The following is a 12,863-nucleotide window of genomic DNA, read 5'->3' as shown; positions in this document are numbered from 1 at the left end:
TTCATTTTTTTTCATTTTTCATTCTTTCTCATTTTTTTCATTTCTTTTCTTTTCTTTCATAATTTTTCACCAAGCTCACATTGATAATATATAATAAGAATCATCCCAAATGAGCATCCAAACACACATGAAACGGTTACTAGCTCAACAAGAGGCATGTTTATATGTAGCTAGTATAATGTGTGAAAATGATGTGGTAATGGCTAGAAATGGGCAACAAAACAATGTGAATGGCTTCATGTTTACAAGATATGAATACAATGCTTAATAAGATATGAAGTAAGAACCATACTTATGCGTTATTGATATAACACACATTATAAGAAGACCTACTTTCACCTAAGTGAAACTGGATATAGATGTACCGGTCCAAGGAGGCTCTACCTTACCATTTGGTAGCTCGCCAATGGTCAAGATCAAGCCTATTCGGTTCATTTTCCATCTCTCACCTATTATGTCAAGACATCCCCATGTAGCAATTATCACAATCAAATGAGAATAAATCATTAACTATAAGCTATCATTAGGATAAGTAAGAGGGAAAGTAGGCTATAAGCAAACAAAAACAACACAATTTTCTCAAAATTTTCACATTTTTCCTAAATGCAACTACACTACAATGCAAATGCAATCTCCCCTTAAGCTAAACACAACATTGTCCTCAATGTGCCAACATGTAAATCACCCAACTAAACCATAATAATGGCTTAAAGAACATAAACAAGAAGGACAAGAGGTTATATTTAATGGGTTGCGAGAAAATAAACTAAAACGCAAATGAAAAAACACTTACTAGACTTTATAATGAAGGAATGATGTTTGCAAGTGATCTATCAATTTTCGACGATTTAAGAAAAAAAAAATTTCGGGAAAAGTTGTGTCCCTGATCGGGGCTACTACACATGCTTAGTCTAATCCGATTCCGTGCCTCTCGACTTATAGAATGAATTAACAAACTTAATCAATGAATATGGCCTTTAAACAAAGACTAAACATCACGTTACAAACATGTGATAGAAACAATATAATGATATTATAACATCCTAGTTTAACAATTGCAAGAACTACTTATGCATGGTTTCCCTTATTCCCTAGACAATATATACTACTCTTGCATTATGTAAATTAAGCTAATGATGAACAAAATGATAAACATAATGATAAAGAAATAACACTTGAAATAAATTATCTCAACAATGGAAATGGAAATGGAATTGAAGAACAATGCAAAAGGAAATAACTTGGAAATAAAATTGTAATTTGTAATACTTAAAGGAAATGATAACAAACAAATGAAAACTAAACTATACTAAACTAATCTAACTACTGAAGTTTTGAGAGAATTCTATGTGAAAAATGTGTGTAAGAGAGATGTGAAGTGTGTGTTGATCAACGCCCTTTATATACGAATAAGGGAGTAAAATTTGCAAAGGAATCCAATGCTATGTCTTAATGCTCCTTAATTCCTCCGGTTGAATGCTCATATGAAATCCAAAATGGCATCTTAAGCATACTCTTAATTTTCCTTCAATTCTTGATTTATTGTCAAGGGGATCCAATGTGAGCCATTAATCCCATCTTTAAGCCTCCTGTTAATTGCTTAATATCATAACTTAAGAGCACCCAAAGAGCATCCCATGTTGAGTTTGTGTGGACTTCTTAATTTGGGCTTTATTTGTGATTTCATGTGTGCATCGACCCACTTCATAATTCTTCATGCTTGGACTTGTCATTTCCATAAAATCCTACCATGGTCCATCTTTCTTCCACACTTAGCCTTGATTCTAGTTTCTTGCAAATTTGTTAGAAATAAGCTCCTAAAAGCTCAAGTTCCTACAAAGTGTGAAAAACCATGCAAAGACAACTAGAATACAATATCAGCTCATAAAATCACTAAGGTTAGTGCAATAATCAAATATATTAGAGTTAAAATAAGGAGGCAAAGTCTATATAAATTGGACTTATCAGTTCTATAAGTCGAGAAACACGGAATCGCATTAGACTAGGCATGTGTAGTAGGACGACCTAGTCATAACGAGAGTTCTCTTGGACCCGGTCTATGGTTGACATTAATATCGAGAGGTGGGTGCCTTTAGCCTAAACAATTGACAATGTTATTTATTCCGAGTTTAACATGAACATATATACACAATTGCATGTGTGACCCGACTCCCCTAGACTTCTTTAATCACATATTTTTATATCATTTCATTTGCTAATCATCAAACCAAACAAACCAATAGATCGTTATCAACCTTGATAGAAGTCTTTTTATAGCATTTCATAGCGCAATTTCCGTCTCCTTGTGTTCGACCCCTCGTACTACATTAATTTGTGTCAAGGGAAAATTATCTTTGTTAGGTGTGCCACATAGCCTATCAAATTTTGGCGCTGTTGCCGGGAGCATGGTTTTATTGCATTTAGATTTGTTGATTTCTATCTTGTTTTCTTTTGTATTAAGGAACACTTGTTCCTTGAGACTGTTACTTACAATTTTCTTGAAATTGTTGTCTTATGCCGAGGACTTCTCGTGTGGGAGATTTGCTTTCACCGGATTCCGAGCCCGAGAAGACCTTTCGTAGAAGACGACATTTTTGGAAAGAAGTTAAAGAAGTCGCTTCTCCTGTGCAAGTTGAAAGTGCAAGAAAGTCTTACCTAGACGATCTTAAAGCTCTTGAACAAGAGGAGTTTTGTAGTTTATCATCTCCACCTTCACCACCATCTCCAACTAAAAAGATGGTGAAACTTTCCGAACATTCCAAGCCCACCGCGGCTATGCTTCTGGCCAGTATTACTACTACTCAAATTACCGCCCCGGAGTTCGAGATCAAATCGGCTTTCATTAGCCTTCAGAAAACTCAAACTTTAAGGAGCCAAATCACCGGATTCCGTCAACAAGCTCTTGAGAGCTTATATGAAGCTTGGGAGAGGTACAAGGAGTTGAAAAGGCAATGCTCACATCATGGGTTGGATGCTTGGTTCTTAGCCATAACATTCTACATTGGATGTTGTGCCGAGTCTCGAAGGATTCTTGATTCCGCCAACAACGGGCGGTTTGATCAAATTGACACGGATATTTCTCATGCCACAATTGAATCCATGGCGATCCATGAAGCGCAATATGTAAATTCCCGGAGTGTGCCCATCAAAGGTAAAGAAGAAGTTTCCGACACCACCGTTTTGAAAGCTCAACTCTTATTACTCCAACAATAATTGGCGGACCGGGATGCTAAATATTCTCTTCAACAACTCAATGTCGTGTCCTATACTAGCCAAATCCTTGTTTGTGAAGGTTGCGGAGGTGCGGGTAATTATGCCGCTCATTGTCAAGCTACTATGGAGGAGGTATGTTCTTATCAAGCTTTTAGACAAAGTTCTTATCCACCGGGTACATTTTCAAATACATACAACCCGAATTCAAAATTTCACCCGAACTTGTCTTACAAAAGTAAAAATGTGTTGAACCCTCAACCTCAACAAGCTTTTGTGCCCCAACCAAAAATAACTTCATCCCTCAACAACAAAGGTTTGTTAATCCACTGGATTTTCAAAACCAACACAAAGACCACCGCAACAAAACTTCCAACAACAACAAGGTCCACTACTTCAAAATGCCCAATAAAATGACCAATGGGGCAAACTTGAAGCTTTGGTAATGCAATTGGCTAAGGGTCAATCCGATTTAAGGGCTCACTTACAAAAGAGTGATCAAGCCCACACTACCGCTATCAATATGCTAGAAAATCAAATGGCTCAACTAGCCGCATCTAACTCTTCAAGGAAGACCGGCCAACTACCGCCCCAAGGTGCACAACCACATGAGACCGTTAATATTATTTCTTTGAGAAGTGGTACAAGCTATGATGGGACATCCATAACTTTGGATGATGAAGTGGTTATTAAAAAGTCTAAGATTGGGGGAGATGCTCAAAAGAAGGCTAGTGAAGAGCCTCCTATTAAGGTTCGTGTGTCATTTCCTTATCGCTTATTGATGCTTAAGAGAAAGAGTAAGCTTGAGACCAAGAATGATGAGCCCCTTGTGCCTAAAGAAAGTGAAGAGGTGATTGTTGAGAAAGAGGCCTCTCCTAATACTAAGGGTAATGATCCAAAGAAGATGGATGATCATGTTGTGGTCGACAAAAAGAGATGTGGAGGATGCTCCTCCAAGGGAAATTGTTGAAACTCAAGTACCATTCCCCCACCGTCTAACAAAGCACAAGGAAGAGAGTAAGTTTGGTAAGTTCTTGGAAGTAGTTAAGAATTTACAAGTTACCGTCCCATTTATAGAATTGCTCACTCAAGTCCCTTCCTACTCCAAGTTTATGAAGGAAATCCTCTCAAAGAAGCGATCCTTCAATGAGGTTGAGACCATTGCTTTTACCGAAGAGTGTAGTGCACTCTTACAAAATAAGTCTCCTCCGAAACTTAAAGACCCTGGTAGCTATTCTATTCCTTGCAATATAGGCACATATACCATTGATAAGGCCCTTTGCGACCTAGATGCTAGTGTAAGTGTCATGCCCTATTCAATTTGTCAAAATGATAGGTCCATTTTATATACATTTTAACCCCCTATTTTAGTTCTATTTTATATGTCATTTGCACTAATGTTAGTGTTTGTGAGCTAATTTTGTGTTCTAGTTGTGTTTGCTTGTTTTCATTGTGTTTTGTAGGAAATTAAGCTTTTAGTAGCTTTTCCCGTCAAAGTAGCAAGTACAAGAGTTCACGAGGCTAATGAGAGCAAGTCTTGATCATGCAAAGGACTTCCAGGAAGTATAGGGGTATTTTGGGAAGAAATAGAAATCCCGAGCATGAAGTCATACTAGCTTGGGTTGATGCACAAGTAAGGAAATCAAAGTTAAGCCCAAAAATGAAGTCCACAAGAGCTTACATTGGATACTAGAAGCCCCTAGGATGCTTTGAACGGATGCTTGAAGATGTTAACATCGGATTCCGCACAATCATTAAACAAGAGTTAAGACGGAATTAACACAAAAGTCAGAAACACCACGAACCCGATCGGGGTGGGGTGGCCCCGTTCGGGGTTAGCTCCCTCTTAATTGTTTACATTTCATATTGTGACCCTATATAAAGGGTGTTGATCCAGCACTTCTTACATACTTCTTACACCATTTTATTTTATACACTCATTTTAGTTCTTAGTTTAGGTTAGATTAGTTTTCCTTTTAGCATTTCCATTTTGTTATAAACAATTTTAATTCAAGTTATATACAATTTACATATCAAGTTATTTATATTTGCATTGTTCTTCAATTTCATTTCCATTTCCATTTCCATTTCCATTTCCATTTCCATTTCAAGGTAATTATATTCCTATTTTCAATATGTTTATTCTTTCAATTGTCATCAGTTTAGTTTACATTTACATTATGCTAGAGTAGTCTACCTTGTCTAGGGAATGGAGGGAGCCATGCATAAAAAGTATTTGTAACATGATAAATTAGGATGTTATAATATTGTCTAATTGTTTCTATCACATATTTGCACCACCACATTTAATCTTTGTTTAAAGGTCTTATTCATTGATTAAGTTTGTTAATTCGTTCTATAAGTCGAGAGACACGGAATCGGATTAGACTAAGCATGTGTAGTAGGACGACCTAGTCATAAACGAAAGTTTCTCTAGGACCCGGTCTATGGTTGACACTAATATCGAGAGGTGGGTGTCTCTAAGCCTAAACATCTAACGATTCCTCAACTCCTATGTTTAATTTAAGCATTTACATAATTTGCATGTGTGACCCGACCTCCCTAGACTATTTCTTTATCATTATTTTCTTCCATCATCTAAACCAACCAATCATACAATAACCAACCTAGATAAATTTCACTCCATAACAACTAATTAACAACTACCGTCACTCTGTGGATTCGACCCCTACGTACGACATTCATTTGTGTCTAGAGTATTTATTTTTGCATAGGTGTGCGATAGCCTATCAAATTTTGGCGCCGTTTCCGGGGAGCACGGTTTTGTTTGCTAATTAGTTGTTAAATTTTATCTTGTTTTATTTTGTATCGAGGAACACTTGTTCCTTGATATCTTCTCACGGTTTCTTTGTAGTTTTAGCGCCTGTTTTGTAGGTAATAAAACTTGGCCTTTCATAATGAGTTACGAATTCGTCCCACAACTCCAAGATGAGCCTTTTCCTGACTATATTGACAGATTCTACTACTTTTGCGATGGTCTCATCTCCCTTGGCATGTCCTTAATGGGGATTACTTGGGTCATTTCGTGCTTGGTGGCATGGATTCTGAGACCCGTGGATTAGCTGTAAAGTTGAGTAATGAGGGTCTCTACAACATGATTGGGCCGGAACTTTGGAATTTCTGAGATTCCATGGCTACCGAATGTCGAGAGTTAGCGCGCCAATTCGATGTGTGGCGTATCCAAGAGAAGCTCAAAGTGCTTCAAGCTCGTTTGGAAACAACCTTCTCAAAATAAAGCAAGCCAATGTGAGATTATTTCCTCTCCTCATGCTCTCCCAACCTCCTAATGTGAGTCTTTTGACCCTAACGATTTTGATTTATTGGATGACGATGACGATGAATCGACTTTCATTATTGAAATGCCCCCTATTGTCTTTCCAATTTACCATTTAGTGGAGGAGGTAGTTTACACATGTGCCATGGATAAGCTTGAGCCTGGCCATAGTGAAAAGGATGACGTTTTACCCCGTTTTCAAGCTAGCTTGGGGGAGGCTTCTACAGTTTAGTATGCTTTCTTGTCCTTCTTTATTTTTTCGCATGTGTCGTCCCATCTCCCTGTAATACCCCGTATTTAATATAATAAATTATTTCTTAAAACGTTATTAGAACGACGACTTATCCGCTTCGTATGGTATTGTATACTGTATAATATATAGTACTACTAATCTAATATTATAATAATAAAATAGTAAAACGGTATTTAATGCTACATTACTAACTGTCCACTGCGCATGATAATACAATAGTAATAATTGTGTTATATTTTATATTATTATAATAGGACGGCATTAGCTACTACTTATACTTATTAACCTAAACCTGCGTAGCCTACACTTCAATTATCACCAAAACACAGGGGACACCTATAGAATTTGGGGGCCCTGTTCCAAATTTTATTTTGAGGCCTTAAGTATTGTCGTCTAGATTTATGTAAAAAATAAATAATTTACACTTTGTATTAGTTGTAGTTATTTCATTCCATTTTTATTCGAAATGATCATGCTTGCCTTAATATAATGTGAAATGTAACCGTAATTATTGCATGAGACGGTCTTACACTAAGTATTTGATAGAGATGGTCGCATTATGTAAAAGACCACTAATTTATTAGCATTAAATGAATTTTTTTAAATATACAAATGGACTGTCTCACAATAAAACCGCTTTAACTTGTGGAAAGATGTAGACAAAGTACGAAATTAGTCAGGATAATAGTGTAAATAGTTTAGCCCCTAAATAGTTAGCTTAAACAATTTGTGAAAAAAATAAAGGAGAAGTTGAGGCCCACAAACCAACCAAACTAATTGGAAAAATTGTCATTAGTAAAAGTTGAACATGTGACCTTTGGAAAGGAAGTTAGGAATTCTACTACTTTAGCAACTCCTACAAAATGAGATGTAATTACAGACGTTTATATAATTATTGAGGCCCATTTCTCTATTGGGCCCCGGTTCCAAGAACCGAATTACACGCCCAACGGGCCGCCCCTGGTTGGTCAAAACACCAAAAAGGGAAAACATAAATAAAAGGGTAAGAATAGAAGAGCAGTCAGGGGACGACGAGGAAACTTAGATATACACACCGCCATCGACGTAACTGCTTTCACCACCTTCCTTCCGCCATCGTTCCTAATTAGTTAAGGTATGAATACGTTTTCTTTTGAATATGACTAGAATGTAATTAATTTGTTTAGAGTAGAGTTTGAGAACGGGTTTGACGTCGGGTCTTTGTTGTGATGGTCACGTTTTAGTGGGGAAGTAGTACGCCCCTGCTTTAGCACGGTTTCGGTGAAGCTTCATCGAGACTGTGTGTCATGTATGAGTTGAGTTACTGTACGAAATTGATGCAGGGAGTTAGTTAGCTGACATGTCCGCTAATTGTGGTGTTTCGGGCCAATTTGTCGCCGTCACGGCACGCTATATGTTCCCTGTTTTGAAACCATAGGGCTGATCATGTTTTGTGTCGAGTCGAGATTTGCCGAGGTGCTTGAAACCATAGGGCTGATCATGGTAGCAACGTTGAGTTTTGTCTCGTTAGCTTTGTGAGTGGTAGTGTTCGTGATGTGCGATTTCGGGTGCTAGAACGTGATAGTGTTGGTGTTTGATAATAAGAAGTTTATGGTAATCGTATGATGATGATAACTTGTGATGGTGGTGGGTTTTGTTTTAGAAATTAAATTAATTGGGTAATTAATCAAACGACATAAGTAGTGATTATTATATAGCTAATGGAATCATTAAGTGAGTAATTTGACTAAGCTAATTTGATTAAGTAATGAATCAGTCAATATAGATAATAATTAATATACGTTATAATGTAGATTCGGGTGTTGTGGAGGACCGTCTTTGGTTGTGCCTTGCTAATTGGATTTGCGTCCGTCTCAGGTAGGGATCCCCTACTCAATCTTGTGTTTAATTGATAATTGTGTTATTGGGAGTTGGGAATTCGTATGGTTATTACTATATGCTGTTGTGATTAGTACTGCTATTGTTATTGACACGGGAAAGAGATAAGCAATATTGGCCTTTGAGCTCCATGAATAAAATAAGAATAATTGCCAATAAGTTGGTCCGAGTATGCCATTAAGTTGGTCTGTGTCTGCCATTAAATTGGTCCGTGATTGCCATTAAGTTGGTCCGTGAATGCCGTTAATCGGTCCGTGTGCCATTAAGTTGGTCTGTGATTGCCATTAAGTTGGTCCGTGATTGCCGTTACTCTGTCCGTGAGGTAACGCCTTTAATTAACGGTCTGTGATTCTATTGCTTCTGGACGGTTTATGGTTATTGAATGTTTTTTTCTTAATGTTCTGTTTATCCCTACTCAACCTCGTGGTTGACAGTGTATTCGTAAACACATGCGATGAACCATAATGGGGAGCAGAATTGACAGGTACTAAAGATTAGCTGACTTGGGAGCATTGGGACGTGAGCTCGACTTAGACCATAGTTGTTGTCTAGATCACCTAGTTGACTTATACAACTTTATTTATGTAATTTCCGCTGCGTAGTATATTGTAATGTTAAGGTTTAAATTTAATCGGATGGCAATGTAATAAAACCATTATTTCAGTTAAAGTTATTAAAGTACTTTGGTTTGTTTTAATTTGTATCATTTACCTCGAGCAACCGAGATGGTAACAGTCCTATTTATTGGGAATGTCTTGCTAAAGGCTCCTAAATAAATGAGGGTGTTTGTAACACCCCCATACTCCAAGTGCCTTACCAGGACCACTCAGGTATAAGGATGCTACCATCTCGGTTATCCGAGGCAGTGATAATCATCAGACAATAACGAAACAACATTTAAATAGTAATACTTTAATGAAAGGTTACAATCCAAAACCAAATCCAAAATACGAATACAAGTTCTCAAACCAACTGTCTAATCAGCTAACTGAAATGTTTATTAAACTATTAAGCTACAGCGGAAGACTTCTATCATCAGACGGTGGCACATCCTAGCTATCCCAGTAACTCGACTCATACCTGCTCAATAACGGCTCACCATCCCCGAATGGATCACCACAGTTTTTAAAACATTAAACGGGGTCAGTACTAATCACACAATTTATATAACCAACAGTACAGTAAACAACACAGCTCAAACAGTCACACACAATCACACCCACTCCAATCAATCTCCGTCACCGACTGTCCACTGGACCAGCTCTGCCAGTGGGGGACCGCAGCCGTACCCACCAAATCCCCACTCATCATACCGAGCAATAACCCTGTCCCATTAATGTGCACATCCCCTCCCGTGGCGGGTTCCACGGAGGGCAAAACTAGGGCGTGAAGCCACTCCCGCAAGTGACTCCACTCAACCGAGAACGCATCCCGAGAACCAGAGACAAACAATCACAACCATCATACAACAATCAATCAACAACCGTCATAATACAAATACGATAACAATCAACAATCACACAACACCAACAATGCATTATGGGACTAATACTGAGTAGGGAAACCCTACCTGGAAATTAACACAATCAGACGGTCTCACAACTAATATCAAAAAGCTTCCTCTACGAATCCTCCTCCTAACATACAAACATATAATCACTACCAATCACAAAATACAACAAAACCCCCAAATCCCCATATGAGGGTTTAATCAACTTTAACGAAATGCTATAAAAACGGTACGTAGATCTTACCCTCGACGCAAGGATCACAACGGTATAAAGAAAGGTAAAATCCGACCTTCCAAGCTTCGGGATTTGCCAACAATGCGATTGATGCGAAGAACGTAGTTTGATTTCTCTTTTTGAAAGAAATTAGGTTTTAAAAGTGTTTAAAGAAAAGTGACGGAAGTAATTATATACTTAATCGCATTATTAACAAAACCCGAGAAATCATCTCCCGTAAACCGGCTACTCGATCGAGTAGCTGAGGTACTCGATTGAGTGCCCCCTTACTCGATCGAGTATCAACGTTACTCGATCGAGTACCCAACAGGTCAGAAACTATTTATAAAGCGCAACACACCCTTACTCGACAGAGTAAGGCCTACTCGATAGAGTACCCAGAGACTCATAAATCCGTAGTATTACAGTCTTCCCTCCTTAAAAAGAACTTCGTCTCCGAATTTCAAACCACAACAAAACAAAGACACACTAGAACACTCCCGACTCAACAACCAAAACAAAACTCAACATAAATCATGTTACTAACCCAAACTCAACCCGACTCAACCACAACAAACATACCGACACGACATAAAAAGGGTATAAAAAAATTCTTAAAAACTCTTCGCGATCATCTCCTACCCCCCTAAAAGAAACAAGGTTACGTCCCCGTAACCATACATATCTGATCAAAAAGGAAAGGGTAACGCTCTCTCATGGCCTCCTCTGCCTCCCATGTAGCTTCCTCAGTCTCGTGGTTAGACCAAAGGATCTTAAGCAAAACTATCTCACCACTCCTAGTCTTCCTAACCTTCCGGTCAAGAATCTGCTTAGGTACCTCAAGATATGATAAGGACTCATCTAGCTCTAAGCTCTCTGCCTCTAACACATGTGACGGGTCACTCACATACTTCCGCAGCTGAGATACATGAAACACATTATGCACTCTCTCTAACGCAGCTGGTAAAGCCAGACGATATGCAACCTCTCCAACACGCTCTAAGATCTCATAAGGTCCGATTAACTTCTGACTCAGCTTGCCTTTCTTCCCAAATCTCATAACCCCACGCATAGGAGACACTTTCAGAAGAACCTTATCCCCAACCCGAAACTCTATATCCCGGCGATGTAGATCTGCATAACTCTTTTGCCTATCCTGAGCTGCTCTCATCCGTTCCCTGATCATCTTAATCTGTTCAACCATCTCATGTACCATCTCTGGTCCTAGAACCACTGCCTTAGCGCTGTCGTCCCAACAAATCGGACTCCTACATCTCCTCCCATATAAAGCCTCAAACGGTGCCATGCCAATACTAGTGTGATAGCTGTTGTTGTAAGAAAACTCTATCAAATCCAACCTCTAATCCCAGCTACCACCAAAGTCCATCACACAGGCTCGTAACATATCCTCAAGAGTCTTGATTTTTCTCTCGCCCCGACTGCCTGTCGCAGGATGAAATCGTACTCATCTTCAAAGTTGTTCCCAAAGATTCTGCAACTCTTTCCAAAACCTTGAGATAAATCTCGCATCTCTGTCAGATACTATGTCCTTAGGGACTCCATGTAACTTAAGCACATTCTTCCGATAAGCCATAGCTAATTGTGCTTTAGTCCATGTATCTTTCATTGGCACAAAGTGAGCTGACTTGGTCAGTCGATCCACTATTACCCATATCATGTTGTTACCCTGTTGACTCTTTGGCAAACCCATGATAAAATCCATAGAAATGGATTCCCACTTCCACTGTGTACCTCTAAAGACCGAATCTTACCTTGTGGTCGTCGCTGTTCCCCTTTAACTCTCTGGCATGTCAAACAACGTGCCACAAACTCAGCTGTTTCTTTCTTCATCCCAGGCCACCAAAACGTGTTCTTCAAGTCTTTGTACAACTTGTCACCACCTGGATGTACTGAATATGGTGTACAATGTGCCTCTGTCATGATAGTCTTTTTCAGCTCCTCATCATTAGGGACACACCACCTACCATCAAACCTCAAACTACCATCTGTATGAATAGAGAATCGAGACACTGTCCCTTTCTCTACTCCAGCTCTCCACTCAACCATCTTAGGATCCAACGCCTGTTTACCTCGAATATCATCATAAAGATCGGTACATCTTGTCAAATCTCCCACAGTATCCCCTCTCTGCATCATATGTATCCCAAACTTCCCCACCTCATCTTTCAACCTCATCAAAGATAGAGCTGTACACAAAGAATGTACACTCTTCCTACTCAAAGCATCTGCATCAACATTGGCTTTCCCTTCATGGTAGATAATATCCATGTCATAATCGCCAATCAGCTTCATCCACCTCTTCTGTCTCATGTTCAACTCCTTTTGAGTGAAGATGTACTTGAGACTCTTGTGATCCGAAAATACCTTAAAGGTCGCCCCATAAAGGTAATGTCTCCAAATCTTGAGAGCAAACACCACTGCACCCAACTCTAGATCATGTGTAGGGTAGTTCTCCTCATACGGCTTCAATTACCTAGAAGCA

General features: G+C 38.8%; 1 non-coding gene across 1 annotated transcript; it reads right to left on the bottom strand.

Moving 5' to 3' along the window:
* Nucleotides 1-2,861: 2,861 nt before the first annotated feature.
* Nucleotides 2,862-2,969, bottom strand: LOC141593662 (small nucleolar RNA R71). The gene has a single exon (XR_012521734.1). It is a non-coding gene; the product is annotated as a small nucleolar RNA R71 (small nucleolar RNA).
* Between the last annotated feature and the right edge of the window lie 9,894 nt (nucleotides 2,970-12,863).

This window comes from Silene latifolia, chromosome 7, assembly GCF_048544455.1.
Source record: "Silene latifolia isolate original U9 population chromosome 7, ASM4854445v1, whole genome shotgun sequence".
NCBI classification, from domain to species: Eukaryota; Viridiplantae; Streptophyta; class Magnoliopsida; order Caryophyllales; family Caryophyllaceae; genus Silene; species Silene latifolia.
The sequence above is the reverse complement of the archived record's forward strand: the minus strand, read 5'-3'. Positions and strand labels throughout refer to the sequence as shown.